At 43.0% G+C, this 16307-nt stretch overlaps 1 protein-coding gene and 1 long non-coding RNA gene across 3 annotated transcripts in view; one reads left to right on the top strand and one right to left on the bottom strand.

Moving 5' to 3' along the window:
* LOC111165682 (uncharacterized) overlaps positions 1–16307 on the bottom strand; it is a 144552-nt gene that overhangs the window by 111457 nt on the left and 16788 nt on the right. For both annotated transcript variants that reach the window (XR_016395100.1, XR_016395099.1), the window contains exon 7: positions 14401–14500. This is a non-coding gene — a long non-coding RNA (uncharacterized LOC111165682). The remainder of the gene's footprint in view (positions 1–14400; positions 14501–16307) is intronic.
* The window catches only part of CLEC20A (C-type lectin domain containing 20A), a 65633-nt gene continuing 61186 nt past the window's right edge, over positions 11861–16307 (top strand). The window contains 1 exon segment of the mRNA XM_089921403.1: positions 11861–13708. The gene's annotated coding sequence lies outside the window, so the exon portion shown is untranslated.

Raw genomic sequence — 16307 nt, forward strand, 5'->3', positions numbered from 1 at the left:
GTTGCTGTCCCTGAACAGTTTGAACTTATTTTTAAATTTTAATGTGAGAGAATACAACCTGTGTATTTAAGCCACTGTTAACTCAGGTTTTTTGTCACATGTATATGAACCTAATCCTAACTGCTGTAATAAGGATCAAAATAGCTACCAAGGAACATGAATGAAAAAGGACCTTCAAAAACTCTTTCCTCCATTAAAAACAATGAGAAAACTTGCCAAAATGGTCAGAATCAACTCTTTCCAAAACTCTGAAAATTAACAAAAGGTGTTTTGGTTAGCCTATTTATTCAATCCATAGGTATTTATTCAAGAAAAACCACTGGATCTCAGTAAGAACAGCAAACTTTGTGACATTTTAACATGACCCCTCTCCAGCTCCATGGTGACCTTGAAAACCAAAAGCTTCCAATCGTGGTGAAAACTAGAAACCTGCCAGCCACTGGAGTGGGCAAAACAGGATTGAAGCACCTTTAAAACCTCATTCCCAGAGAATGGTCATTATTTGAGTTGTCTGGTGATTTTCTGAAAAACCCCACTGGCAAGGCTATCTCTATTTGACCTACCTTGGAGCTCACTCAGTGTGAAAAGCCTTTTACTCTGATATGTTTGTTGACAACAATTAGAGGCAATTATTTAACTTTACGGCTATCTAAAGCAATGGGTAACAGTGGGCCAAACAATAAGCTAAGCAAAAAGTTTAAAAGGAAAAACTGTGGAATGAAATGTTTATAGGAGCTTTGAAAAACCCTGACACATTCTCAGGAATCTACAAGGTCATGTGTATATGTTGGGCTGTGCACAGGTTCAGCAAATACCTGAGAAGGCCCTAAAGTCTCACCGCTGGCTGACCTTGAAGCTCTGAAAAAGGAGGAAGTAAAGGCTAAGACAGAGTTGTCAACTGCCTGGCTTAGTATTGAAGGTGTGCTTCAACATTCACACAGCGTCCTCAGCAAAGACTGGGAGACTTATTAGTTCTAGGCATTTAAAGAAATCTCTGTTCAATCATTAGCTGACCACTAAGCCAATTAAGCAGAGATTTCAGTGGCCAATTTAACAAAGAAAACAGACTTAGTTCAGAAAATCCACTAAACAAACAAACAACACCAAATAGCAGCAGCAAAACAAACCTGGGAAGGGTGGAAAATCTGATTTCCAGAGTTGTCACATTATATTATTTAAAATATCTAGTGTTCAACAAAATATTACCAGACAAGTAAATAAGCAAGGAAGTACAGTCCATACACAGGAAAAAGCAATCAATAGAAACTGTCCCTGAAGAAATCCAAATATTGGATTTACTAGATGAAGACCTTAAATCAGTTATTTTAAATATATTCAAAGAACTAAAATAAGTCATGTCTAAAGAACTAAAGTATAAGAATTATATATCACCAAAAGAACTAAAGTATAAGAATTATGTATCACCAGATACAGAATATTAATAAAGAGATAGAAATTTCATATACATACATACATACATACAAAGAACCAAATAGAAATTCTGATGTTGAAATGGAAAATTCACTAGGGGAGCTCAAAAGACAATGTGAGCAGGCAAAAGAAAGAATTAGCAATCTTGAAGATAGGTCAATTGCAATTATCCAGTCTCAGGAACAGAAAGAAAAAGAATGAAGAAAAATGGATAGAACCTCAAAGACATGTGTGGGACACCATTAAGTGTACCAACATATGCATAATTGGAGTTTCAGAAGGAAAAGAGAAAGGGCAAAAGAACCTTTGAAGAAATAATGGCTGAAAACATCCCAAATTGATGAAAAACATCAATCTACCCATTCAAGATGCTCAGCAAACTCCAAGTAATATAAACTCAAAATACCCACACCTGGACACATCAAAATCAAACTGTCAAAAGCCAAGGCAAAAAGAGAATCTTGAAAACAGCAAGAGAGAATTGACTCATCATATACAAAAGATCTTCAATGAAATTAACACTTACTTCAATTAAAAGGCAGATATTGGCAAAATGGATAAAAATAAACCAACATGATACAGCTGTATGCTTTCTATAAGAGACAAATTTTAGACACAAATAAGTTGAAAGTAAAACAATGGAAAGGATATACCATGTAAACAGTAACCAAAAGAGAGCTGGAGTAACTATACTGATATCAGATAAAACATTACACAAATTAATTACACTATGTTTTTTTTGTTTGTTTTTTGTTTTTTTTTTTTGCTGTACGTGGGCCTCTCACTGTTGTGGCCTCTCCTGTTGTGGAGCACAGGCTCCAGACGCGCAGGCTCAGCGGCCATGGCTCACAGGACCAGCCGCTCTGCAGCATGTGGGATCTTCCCAGACCGGGGCATGAACCCGTGTCCCCTAGCATTGGCAGGTGGACTCTCAACCACTGCGCCACCAGGGAAGCCCTAATTACACTATGTTATACTAATATGTGACAAAATTGTTGCTAGAGAAAAAGAAGAACATTTTATAATAATAAAAGGGTTAATCTATAAAAAGATAAAACAATTACAAACGTATATGTACTTATCAACAGAGTCCCAAAGTACATGAAGCAAAAAAGACAGAATTGAAAGGAGAAGTAGATAATTCAACAATAATAGTTGGAAACTTCAAAACCTCACTTTCAATAATAAATATAAAAATGAGACAGAAGATCAACAAAATAGCAGAAGACTTGAACAGCAGTATAAACCAACTAGACTTAACAGATATTTGTAGAATGCTCTACACAACAACAGCAAAATACACATTCTTCTAAAGTGCACATGGATCTTTCTCTAGGATAGCCCACATGTTTGGCTATAAATAACTCTCAGTAATATTAGAAGGGTTAAAATCATACAGAGTAAATTCTTCAACCACAATGGAATGAAATTATAAACCAGTAGCAGAAGGGAATTTGGGAAATTCACAAATATGTAGAAATTACACAACATATTCCTAAATAACCAATGGATCAAAAGAAAAAATAAAAAGAGAGAGAGAGAGAGAAGGAAAGAAAGAAAGAAAAGAAAAAACAAGGGAAATTAGAATAAAGATTCTGATATGAATGTAAATGAAAACACAACATACTAAATCTTATGGGCTACAACAAAGAACATTCATAGAAGGAAATTTGTAACTAAATATTTTAAAAGAAGAAAGATCCCAAATCAATACATAATCTTCCACCTTAAGAAACTTGAAAAACAACAAATGAAACCCAACACAAGCAGAAGGAAGAAAGCAATAAAGATGAAAGTGAAAATAAAATATAGAGAAGAAAAAAATTAACAAAACAAAAAGTTGGTTTTTTGAAAAGATTAAAAAATTGACAAACCTTTAGCTACACTGATCAGGAAATAAGAGAGAAAGCTCAAATTATTAAAATCAGGGATGACAGGGATTACATTGACCTTACAGAAATTAAATAAAAATAAGGGAATACTATGAACAGTTGTATTCTAAGAAATTAGATAACCTAGATGAATGGACAAATTCCTAGAAAGATACTATCAAAACTGACTCAAGAAGAAACAGAAAATCTGACTAGACCTATGACAGGAGATTGAATTGGTAATTAAATATCCCCCCCCAACACACACACACACACACACACACACACACACACACACACACACACACACAAGCCCTGAACCACATGGCTTCACTGGTGAATTTTACCAAAAGTTTATAGAAAAGTCAACACCAGTCCTTCACAAACTCTTCCAAAATATAGAAGAGACAGGAACACTTCCTAACTCTTTCTATGAGGACAGTAGTACCTTGATACCAAAACCAGACAAAGACATCACAGGAAAAAAAACCAAACAAACAGGAAACTGAATCCAGCAATATATTAAAAGATTATATTAAATTATGTTTTATTATATTAAATGACATAGTAAATGTAAAAGGCAAGCACATAGTAAGTACTCCAGCAATGTTCATTTCTTTTCTGTTTTCCCATGAATGAGTGTAAAAGAATCACCACTGTTCATCAATCTGGTTTCCCTCTTCTATGTATATAATAATCCTCATTATTTGTGAGTTCCATATTTGCAAACTCACTTACTTACTAAAATTTATTTGTAATCCACAAATCAATACTCATGTTGCTTTCATGCTCATTCATGAGCATGACGAGAGTGGTAAAACATTTGAGTTGGCTGACACACATGTTCCCAGCTGAGGTAAAACAAGCTTTCTTGTTTCAGTTCTTATACTATAAACATGTATCCTTTGGGGGGGGGGGCGTTATTTAGTGACTTTTTTCCCCGCGTTTTTGTGCTTTTTGTTGGTGATTTCACTGTTTAAATGATTCCCAAGTATAATGCTGAAGTGCTGTCTAGTGTTCTAAGGACATGAAGGCTGTGATATGCCTTATGGAGAAAACACATTGTATTAGATAAGCTTCATTCAGGCATGAGTTATAGCGCTGTTGGCCATGAGTTAATGTTAATGAATCAACAATATATATTAAGTAAGGTGTCTTTAAATAGGTACTCTCATAAAACAACATTATTATTGATCAGTTGATTAAAATGTTGTATCCAGAGGCTCATAGGAACTTAACCTTGTATTTCCCCTAGGAGCAATGGTTTAATATTTTCTATTTGCAATGACTTTATAGAACATTACTACCATAAATAACAAGAATCAAATGTTCATGTATCCTGCTGTAATAGATTCAAACACATGGCTACAATATTTGCAACTCCTTCCACCAAGAGACTATTCCCCCATACCTTGAATCTGGGCTGGCCTTGTTACTGGCCTTGCTTGACCAACAGAATGTGGCAGAAGTGTTGTGCAAGTTCTGGAGCCTGGGTTCAAGAGACCTGGCAGCTTTTGCCTTTGTCCTCATGGACCACTGTCCTGAGACTAACATGTAAGGAAGTCAGCTGAGTCTACTGGAGGATGAGAAGCCACATGAAGACCTGAGGCACCCCAGCCAACAGCCAGCACGAAATGCCAGACATGTGAATGAGGACATCTAGGACTTTTCAGCCCAGCCGATCCAACCAAGTACAGCTGCACAAGTAAGCTCAGGCAAACCAGCAAAGAAGTTGCCTATTCAACTCACAGAATCCCAAGAAATTATAAACGGTGTTATTGAAATCATAAGTTTGCAGTGGGGTTTTTGTTTTGTTTTATTTTGTTTTTTACAGGAGCCAATATCTGATACACCTGCCTGCTCAGAGTTCAGTGTGGCTATGGGACTTGCTTTTGCAAATTGAATACGACGCATGCCACCTCCATTTATTTGCTCTTCCTTGCTTTTTCTCTGCTGTGGCAATCAGGAAAACATGCATTGATAAGGAAGAGCCTTAAGATCGAATGGAACACTGAGTCAACATGTGACGATAGTTGCTCTGGATAACTGTTCAGACCTCAGATATGGTGTGAGCCATAAATAAACTTTCGTTGCATAAATCCTAAGATGTGAGGGCTGTTTGTTACTATAGCATATCTAGCCTATCCTGATCAACACAGTTGAGATAGCCGGACTGGAGATTTAAACAGACATTTTCTATACAAGGTATTTTTCCCACCCGCCCAAGAATTTCTAGACCCATTTGGAAAACGGAATTTAGGCTGATAGTTCAATGCAAAGTTGGTTCTCTAGGATTAATTACAAATATTAATCAGTCTCTTTGAATCCATTCATTCCACATACATCTGTTGGCATCCTGACTGGTTAATTGTACAAAAGACATTCCTGAGCCACCCTGGTGCTAATGTAATAGCTCTTTGGAGAACAAAAAGGTGATCCTGAACCAGGTCAGTAGATACAGCATGCAGAGAACAGAACACCGGTCAGCTGACCTTGCTGTCTTTGCTGAGCTGTGTCCCATTATCATAGTCAAGTTCACCTTACAGCTCAACTAGCTTGCAACGATTTTCTCATGTGTCAAATGAAATGAGAAGTAAAATGTGCCCTGAAATCTAAATGGCTGATAAAAACCATGGTCCTTAAAAATAGATACAGTCATTTAAGACCTGGTTACCTTCCCTGTCTTTGATATGTTAATATACTACATAGGAATATATGTGAATATGGATAAATATTTGCATCTTTATTTTAAAAAAATACACAGCAAAACCTCTAGTTATCTCTATAGGTGGAGCCCTGCATAGGGGCAGACACTAGTTAGGTTTGCAAGTTGTAGCACTGCCATGGTCTGAATGTGCCCCCCGAAATTCATATGTTAAATCCTAAAGCCCAGTGTGATGGTATTAGAAGGTGGGGCCTTTGGGAGGTGATTCAGTTGGAAGGTCAAAGCCCTCATAATGGGATTAGTGTCCTTTTAATAAAAGAGGCCCCAGAGAGATAACCTAGCCCCTTCTGCCATGTGAGGATATAAAGAGAAATCTGACCTGGAGGAGGGTCCTCACCCGACCATGCTGGCACCCTGATCTCAGGTTTCCAGCCTGCAGAACTGTGAGAAATAAATTTCTATTGTTTATATGCCACCCAGTCTGTGGTATTTTGTCATAGCAGCTGAGTGGATTGAGACAAGCAGTTGGTGGGTTTCTACACAAAACACCCTTAGCCTAACAAGGTGGGGCTGTGTTAACAAGAAAGGAAGAGCCTCACTGCTGAGAAAGTTAGACATGGGCTTATCTCTGGCTATCACACTGTAAAGACAGAAGATGGACTTACATGTGAGATAGGAGAGGGCTGAGGACATTCAACAGTGCTTGACAAATTTTGGATACACATGGACTAACAATGAATGCCAGTATTCCACGTTGTGGTTAATGTCTTTGGCTGCTTCAGATTGGGGTCCGTTAACATTGGAATTTATACCACTGGAAGGGCCAGGTGTTTCTGAATTTCCTTATAATTTGTTTCACCAACTGGAAAGTGTTCACTGTCTTTTCTGCAGAACAATAGCAGCACCTTCCTATGGCTATAGTCCTAGCCTCTGTACTAGGGCAATTCATTTTCCCAAACTGCTTGGCCCACAGTTTCCACTGATTCTGGCCAGAGCCTTCTTCCTTTGCCAGCTACCCCTTTCCCTACAGTTCTGGATGTTGTCAGCCAAAGTTTAGGACACTGGCAAGGATTCAGCTTGAGCCAAACCAGAAGAAATGGATTTGAATTTGAGCTAAAAGAGGAATGATTTGGAATAGGCATAAAGGAAGAATTCTTGATAAACACTTATCTTCAGATTTGGAAACGGATGCCCTGATGAGTTAGGCCAGCCACAGACCCCCTCTTCTGTGATGAAATCCTCCATGTGTGACCTGCTTGTGACTAAGTACATTTGGGCTGCCCCTGCTTCCCTTCATGCCCAACCAGTCCCATCCCACTTCTGCCACTCCTCTCCCCCCCCCCCCATTAACTCCAAAAGCACCAACTAGTAACAAAAACCTGACTGAAGCTTTCATGGAGAAGCAAAGAAGGGTACATGCACACCACGCAGCCACAGTCCATCCCCTTTAGCATCTCTGCCCCCTCTCTGAAGTTCCTCTCCCAACCTCTTTTTCTACCTCTCCAGCCCATGCTCACTCCATTTCCATCCCCCAGATTCCCTCTCAGAATGCCACCACCTTGCACAGTCCCCTGAGAAAAACAAACCAGCAGAACCACGTTCAGCATAATAAAAGATCTGGAGGTCCCCCATCTGGCCATCAAGCCTCTGGGGATGGAGGTGGAGGGTAAGCCTCAGACTCCCACGAGGGGAGCCCCAAAACATGAGGTTGAGTTCGGGGTGACCCTGGGCCTTTCTTCAGCTCTGAACTCTGGGGCAGGTCATGGCACCCCGAGGCTCCCTCAACCAGCTAGGAAACATTGGTTCAGGCCTCCCCTGAGCTCAAGGGAGGAGGTTGGCCGTGTGGTCTTGCGGTGGTCTCTAGTGACCACACGGTTCTGCAACTGACTCTCTTGGGGAATCAAAGAAATCATGTTACCAAGAACACAAGCACCTGCTAGAAGCCAGGACGCTTTCCCTGGAGACAGAAGTTCTTGTGAAAATCAAGAATAAAGGGAAAAGGGACAGGTGAAAATGATGGCAGCAATATTCAACAGAAAATACTAGGAACTAAAAGACACAGTTTCTCATTTGATCTGACCTCAGACTGGCTGTTTGGGACCTTGGGAAAAATCACTCGGTTTTTTTTTTTATCCTCCACTGTAAAAATGGAGGTGCCCTTCCTACCTCATAGGGGTCATTGGGAGGCTAAAATGAGACAATGCGAAGGAAAAGGTGTTGAGCGAGAAAAGGCTTACCAGTGAAACAAACAAGCTAACCTGCATTTCTTTTGAGCCCGAATATAGAGACTCCGGGATACAGTCAGACCAGCTTTTCCCATGCAAGTTGTTATGGTTCCCGACTTGTTAGTACTTGTGCAGAGCTTACTCATTGTTTGAAAAGAAAGCTCCTTTTATTGTGAAATTGTGCAATCGTTGCTCTAGCAAACCATTATAGCTAAAAGAGTAGGATCGCTCATATGAATGTCAGAATTCTCCCTCATAAAGTGCCAAGGCGAGGTTGTTTCAAGGGATAGATGAGCTTGAAGGAGCAAATGGGGTTGGGGCCAGAACTGAAGAGATTCTTGCTAGAAACGCAGCTGGAACCAAGCCCAGGAAGGCCCGAGAAAAGCCAGAGTGTCTCAAGAGGGATGGTAGGTGGGGCTGCAGGAAGAGAGGGGAGTGCTAACAAGAGCCCGTTGCCTTCGAGAGCACACCAGAGTTTTCAAAATGCTTATGCATCTGTTATTTCACTCACTTCTCTAAAGGACCTTGTGTGGTATGCATTATGCTGACCCTCATGAAATTGCCATACCAGCTCAAAGAGGTTAAGTGGCTTTCACAAGGTCACACAGTAAGTAGTAGAGCATGGCAAAGAAATGAGGTGGGGTAGTCTGGGACATGAGGACATTTGAATCTTTTCCCCCCACTTCTCCAGGACTCTCCTTTCCACTGTCATATGTTGCTAAAGGCAGATGCCAGTCTCAAGAGAGGAGTAAGTTGTAAATGTCACTTGGAGGTCTAGTAGGGCCAAAGTTTCAGTGGAAAGACAAACAAACAAACAAGAAGCCTAACTTTTTTTTTTCTTTAATCCCTAACTCCTTGTTTATCACCTAACCAAACTCAGTTTATGTGTCTCGCAGGTCTGCTCACCCACCTGTCCTCTGGCTTCAGCAGCTACCGCTAATAACCTTGGGTGAACACTGGGCTTCTGCATGTTTTTAACTTGTCTGACACCAAGCCCAATCTGAATGAATGAAGCGTGGGGTCCGGGGTCCAGCTTCCCCGGTGACTGCTTACAGGAGACAGGTAACACAGTCAGAACTGTGGAGGAATTAACACGCCATGGAGAGAATCTTGTGACCAGAGAAAGACAGGAGACGGGAAGGAGCCCGCAGATAAAGTCCTTTTTCTTCCTCCTCCTACTCTGAGCTGTGGACGGATCCCCTTGGCCTGTCTGGAAGACATCCTGCGCGACCAAGCTCAAGGCTGCATCATTACATTTCCTTCCTTTCCCCTCACCCTGGATGCCGTGATATTGCGCCTCCCAATTAAGCCTCAACACAAACTTTGCCACGATACTTTTCTCTAGGAAGTTGAGGTAATCCCTCTGACCCTAACCCCCATTTCCTACCTTGTCTGTGGAAGGATCCCATTATCTCCGTGAAGTCTTTGGACTAAAGGCACAGGGCCGCTTCCCTTGGTGAAGTCTAGATCCAGGGTAGGATCAGCAGCATTTACGAAGTTGCCATTCTGGGCGGAAGCCTGAACCAGGTGCTCTGGATGAACACAAAGCCAGCTGGAGGCAACTTCTCAGGTGAGGCTCCCTGGGTAAAATGGTTCTCTAAGGCCCACAGGGACCACCCACAAAGAACAGCCCTCATTAACACAAATGAGACAGCTCTGTAAGAAAAGAGGGGCTTCGTGCTGCAGAGCAACTAAGCCCGTGCGCCACAGCTACTGAGCCTGCAAGCCACAGCTACTGAGCCTGCGCTCTAGAGCCCGTGAGCCACAGCTATGGAGCCTGCAAGCCACAACTACTGAGCCCACGAGCCACAACTACTGAGCCCGTGTGCCACAACTACTGAAGCCTGCACGCCTAGAGCCGGTCCTCTGCAACAAGAGGAGCCACCACAATGAGAAGCCCATGCACCGCCATGAAGAGTAGCCCCTGCTCGCCACAACTAGAGAAAGCCCACACACAGCAGCAAAAACGCGACGCAGCCAAAAAATAAATAAATTTTAAAAAAGAAAAAAAGGAAAGAAAAGAGGAGCTTCAAGTTAGAATCTCTAACACTAGGGAGCCATTTATATCCAGAAATGATCCATGTCTATAAAATGAGATTAATGCTCCCGCCACTTAAATAGTGAATAGATGAAGAAGAAAAATAACCTTGACACTTGTATGTGACAATCCATTATGTACATAAAAAAAAAAGTCCCAGGATCACGATCCCCATGTAGGCAAGGCATTTTTAAAGCCCCCAGCAGAGGGTTCTGGAAATGTCAGGTGCCGTTGTTATCCCCAAGTGGGTTTGGGACATAAAAGAAAACACTTTGGGATCAGCCATGGTTTCCACGCTCTGTCCTCCTCCAGGAATCTGTCACACTTTGCATTTGGTAACTTTACCCGGCAGGGCCATGCAGAGGCCGAGTTTGAGGCCAGGGCACAGCTGTAACCTGAGCCTTCCCAGGGAGTGGCCCTGGCTTGTCCCCAGGAAGAGAGCTGCTGTCAGGAGAGCGGAGCCAGCTGGAGCCAGAAGGAGGTGACACAGCCCAGGCCCCCTCCCTACACGTGTGAGAACCGCATCCTGCTGGAAAAGTGGGCTCTGGCCTGGACGCAGACCAGGGAGCGACGGACACCACTCCCTCCCGGCTTCCTTTCCTCTACCTCCACACTGTGTCCCTGGTGTCCGTCTCCTTCCCTTCCTCTCTGCTGAGGGTCTCAGGCATCTCTCCTGTACAATGTAAGCTCCACACTGACCTCCTGACCTCCAGCTTTGCTCCCCTCTCAGCCAGGTCTGACAGTCAATGCATCAGAATCATGGGGGTGGAGGTGAGGGTGGGACACATGCAGGAGTTTAAAATGCAGATTCTCAGGCCCTGCCCTGACCTAGTGAATGACACTATCCAGGTAGGGTCCGGGAGTCTGTATTTTTAACAAGTGCTCCAGAAGATTCTGCTGCAGGCTAAATCATCCTGTCCTTGGCTGCCAGTCTAATCTTATTTAAACACAGATTTGCTCCTTGCACCCACTTGGTATAGGCACTTGAAGTGGGGGAATGGGAGGAGGGTGGGTGTGTCTAGAAATGCCAGGTGAACTGGTGGGATTGGCCCACCTGCAGTCTCCTTTTGTGAGGGACCGAGGTGCTGCCTGGCCTGGGAAAGAGCTCCTCTTAAGAGAGGCGGCAAGACAACCTTGACTGTGTGAGGAGTGCAAGCCTCAGTGAAGGCTGAGGAAAAGTTGGTGTTTGACACCGAATCGATGCCTGGCCCTGACCTAGGGAGAGAGGGAGCTGTAAGTAGAAGCTGGGAAGACCATTGCACTAAACTTTAACACACACACACACACACACACACACACACACACACACAGCAGCAGCAGCAGCATTTTTTAGAGGCCCCTTTGGGAGGGCATTTCTCCCACTTCTCCAAAGGGTGACCCTAGCCCCGTAGGATATCATGTGGCCGATGATGCCCGGCTGGAGAACATGAGGACTGCTTGAATGGGAGCAATGCCTGTGAAGGGACACCAGACGTCCTGCTTTAGAACGAAGGTTTCCTCCCCTCCCACATATAACCTCTACCTCCCATTTAGATTCATCAACCTCTTCCCGAAGCAGGTTAAGTCATTCCAAACTTAACCTCTACCCACTGCACGGGGTTAGGCTGCAACTTCTGTGGCTGGTCAGACAACTGGTGATTGAGGAACTTAAACCCTTACCAGAAAAACGGAGAGCAGGAGGTCGAGGCAAGAGAGAAGCTACTAGATCCTTTGTAAACACTTCGCACTCACTACAATAAAATAACAGGATGTCACATAGAATAATGACAATATTTGTGATATTTTTGCTCATCTTTATTAATTTCCATTAGAATTTGCAGAAAAATGTCAGGACCTTCTATATTTTAAGGGAAATCTTTGTGAATTAATTTTGCTTTACCCCCTGTGCTATACACACTGAGGCACTGCCCTTGTTTGTTTTCTTGTTTCTTGGTTTAAATATCATCCTGTTTTTTGGGGTTTTTTTTGCGGTACGCGGGCCTCTCACTGTTGGGGCCTCTCCCGTTGCGGAGCACAGGCTCTGGACACACAGGCTCCGCGGCCATGGCTCACAGGCCCAGCTGCTCCACGGCACGTGGGATCTTCCCGGACCGGGGTATGAACCCGCATCCCCTGCATCGGCAGGCGGACTCTCAACTACTGGGCCACCAGGGAAGCCCCCATCCTGTTTTTTTTAAACCCAGAATTGTGAGCTATTAGCTGTGGGACTGTTCACAGGTCTCCCAGCTGCAGCGTCACCTGGGGAAATGAGTAACTTGGATGTTTGGACAGAAAACACACACTTGTCTTCTTGCCAGGATCACAGAGTCCTCACTGCCTGAGATCTGGGCCAAAGTTCACGCATCTCTGCTTCACTCCTCCTGGATCCCACCCACGTTCAAGGCCAAGGTCGATCTCCCCCTCTTTTTTTCCTCCACTCCTTCCTGGCCATCTGCTTTCCGTCTCTAACCTCTGTGTGTTTGTTAGAACTCCTTCAGCTAAAAGCTCTGGAATCAAAGGAAGAGCTGGAGGAACCCGGGGAAGCCCTGGGACCTCAGGGAAGGCAGGTGTGGCCTTGACGCTGCCCTCTCTCAGCCCCTTATCACTTTCTCTGGCTCCTTCAAGTGGCAGAAGTTGTGGCTCAACACCAAAGAGAGGAGGGAGAGTCTGACCTTCTAACTTCCACAGAAACATCCTATGGATGGGCTTCAGGTCCCCAGCAGGGGCACAGACCCACTCCTGCACTCACCTCTGGGGAAGAAGAGGGATGCTATGACTGGTCACTCTCTTCACTCACCTCCTTACTCTCATCTGCCTATAACCCAGGCTCCACGGAATATTTGGAAATGGAAATCGATCTTATCACCTCCCTACTTACGATCCTCCAATCACTTCCCATTCCACTTAGAAGACAATCCAGGAGTTTGGTCCTGGCCTAGAAGACCACAGGATCTGTGACGTCTCCACCTTCATCTCCGACTTTCTCCCCTCCTACAGTTCAGCTACACTGGCACCTTCTTGCTCATCCTCAGATACAACAAACTCCTACCTGCCCCAGGGCCCTGGTACTTGCTCTGTCTGGAGTGCTCTCCCCCTGGAGCCTCCCATGGCTGGCTCCTTCCCTGCTAACATGTCACGACCCCAGAGAGGCCTTCCCTAATCACATGTGTTCCTCCATCACCCTCAATCCCCTTACCTTGCTTTATTTTCATCACAGCACAGATTGCCATCTGCATCTCTCACAATTATTTATCTAGTTGTTTACAGCTGTCTCCTCTGACCAGAACATCCGCTTTAGAGGCCAGGGACCTGTTCTCCTTGTTCATGGGTGTGACCCAGCCCAGCACCTGGCACATAACTAGTGCTCAACAAACGCTTACTGTAAACAATGAATCCAGACCTGGAGGTGAGGCGGCTTAGGAAGGCTGGGCCATGGAATTGGCACACCCACTGGCAGGCACCTGGATCCAGGAGATAAGCGGGCCTAAGGCTTCGACAGGTGAGCAGTGTTTCCTGGCGAAAGTGGGGTGTCAGCCACCAAGAGTGGGTGCTCTCCTCTGCCACCTTTTCCAAACTCTTCGTCCCCTTCCAGTTTCCATCTCATTCCCATTCTCTGCTTTTCTCAGATTCTGTCTCATTCAAACCTGCTTTCTCACCTTTTTGATTTTATAATGCCTATTAACTAGATTTGAATATGCCAATGCTTTATTTACAACTGAGAAAGCAGCTAGATGTTAACCTGCCTTCCAATGCACAGAGAGTTTCCTTAGCTGTTGTCAAACGTTGGAAACACTTTTCTTTCTGGTTTTTAGGAGCCTAGTACAGTTACTACTTAGATGAATTTGCCATAAAAAAATCTTATAAAATGATACAACATAATGATATTCCTTTGTTAAGCAGCTCTCAAACCATGTAAAATGAGAGGGTCAAAGGCAAAGAAGCCGACCCTTAGTTACGTAAACAATTTTCTTTTGCGTTTGAATTCATGTTTGTCTGCAATATTACAAACTTCACAAAATTCCCCTTCCACAGTACCAGATTCTTAATTAAGTGAATACCACTGCTGCAATTTTCTGATAAATAAAATGATCATTTCCACATGAATTAGAAATGCCAACTTGTTAATAGCTTCCCTGAGGTTTTGTTACAAAATCAGCACTGTTTTTGTCATCGTTCAGGCATAATACATACCATGTTCCAGTCTGGAAATGAGAATGTTCTTCAAGCAGTCGATTCCCAAGTGTGGACTGGATATTCCATCAGACAGTTTTCCCCTCATTCGTATTATAATCTATGACAATAGTTAATTGGTTAGAAAAAGATCTCATGTTGTTTTACTATAGTGAAACGTACCCAATTCAGATCAGTTGGAAGATGAAGCTGATCTGAGCTTATTAAAATTACAAAATTTACAACGTTAAAAAAATACTAGATAGCAAACTTCCTAAAGGCAGAGAGCTGATTGTACCTGTCTTTGTATACCTAGTGTTTAGCTGGCTAACTTGGGCACGGCCCTTGGCCTCCCAGTACCTCAATCTCCTCATCTGTAAAATAGCCATAATACTAGTACACAACATTTCATAGGCTTGTTGTGAGGGCTAAATGCTAGGAAAGCACTCAACCAAGGACCTAGTATGTAGTAAACACCTAGAAGAGATTACCTATTGTTGTTAGGCTTAAAAGGACTCAATCATTACTGCTTGATGGGGATGAAATGCAACTTGCTACCTTTCAACAACTTGAAAGGCTCCCCAAGTCCTTCCACGAGATCCCTTTCAGCTCGGTGCTTTGCGACCACCTAGAAGGGTGGGATGGGGGGGGTGGGAGGGAGGGAGACGCAAGAAGGAAGAGATATGGGAACATATGTATATGTATAACTGATTCACTTTGTTATAAAGCAGAAACTAACAAACCATTGTAAAGCAATTATACTCCAATAAAGATGTAAAAAAATAAAACAAAATAATAAAAGCCCTAGTACCCTTTAAAAAAAAAAAAGAATGGATGACCCATTTATAGTTCACAGCACCGTTTGCATACCAACAATTACTGTGCTAAAGTCCTTTAAAGAGCTGATTTCTTAATTAAACCTGACATTCCCCTTGCACTCCTGTTTGTCCGCTGAATTTTCTTAGTAAATCTTTTAAGTGGGGTAGAAGAAAGTGTCAGTCTAGCCTCACCATGTACATTTATCCATATTTTAGGTTAGTGGCATCTAAAAGAGTGAAGTTATGCTATATTTTAAATCAAAAGAGCAACACACAGAACCATTGCTACAAATGATACACATTTGTTTTTGAGATGGAGCCTTGGTATATTCTCAGTTCCATGTCAGTCACCCTTCTCTCCTAACCACCTCCTTTGCCTTAAACTCCCTTATTTAACATTATTTCCATCTTGGAACAGAGTCTTTGAATTCATTATGGGGAACTGCAGTTTCCACTTTGTTTTTTTTTATAACTTATTATTTAGAAAGTCCCCTAGTTTTGTTTTTAAGCTTAACTAGGCATTTTACTATTTTGATGACTCGTTTCTTAGCTCCAGTTAGGTGACAGCAATAGCATGGGGAGAATTAAACAGAACCTTCAGGGACTGAGCTAGCCAGGACATGCCCAGGCTGCCTCAGATATGTGTGGAGCCTAGAAGAAGAGATCCAACGGAAGCCTGCAGCCCTGTTGCTGAAAGACCTCTCCGTGCCCCTCCCACTGCAAGCCAGGCAACCTCTGCCCATAAAGTGCCTCTACCTCATTGCCTTTTTTTTTTTTACATCTTTATTAGGGTATAATGGCTTTACAATGGTGTGTTAGTTTCTGCTTTATAACAAAGTGAGTCAGTTATACATATACATATGTTCCCGTATCTCTTCTGTCTTGCGTCTCCCTCCCTCACACCCTCTCTATCCCACCCCTCTAGGTGGTCACAAAGCACTGAGCTGATCTCCCTGTGCTATGCGGCTGCTTCCCACTAGCTATCTATTTTACGTTTGGTAGTGTATATATGTCCATGCCACTCTTTCACTTTGTCACAGCTTACCCTTCCCCCTCCCCATATCCTTAAGTCCATTCTCTAGTAGGTCTGTGTCTTTATTCCTGTCTTAC

Source organism: Delphinapterus leucas, chromosome 1, assembly GCF_059928025.1.
Source record: "Delphinapterus leucas isolate spDelLeu-1000000601 "Yukka" chromosome 1, BTC_Dleu_Yukka2, whole genome shotgun sequence".
Lineage (NCBI taxonomy): Eukaryota > Metazoa > Chordata > Mammalia > Artiodactyla > Monodontidae > Delphinapterus > Delphinapterus leucas.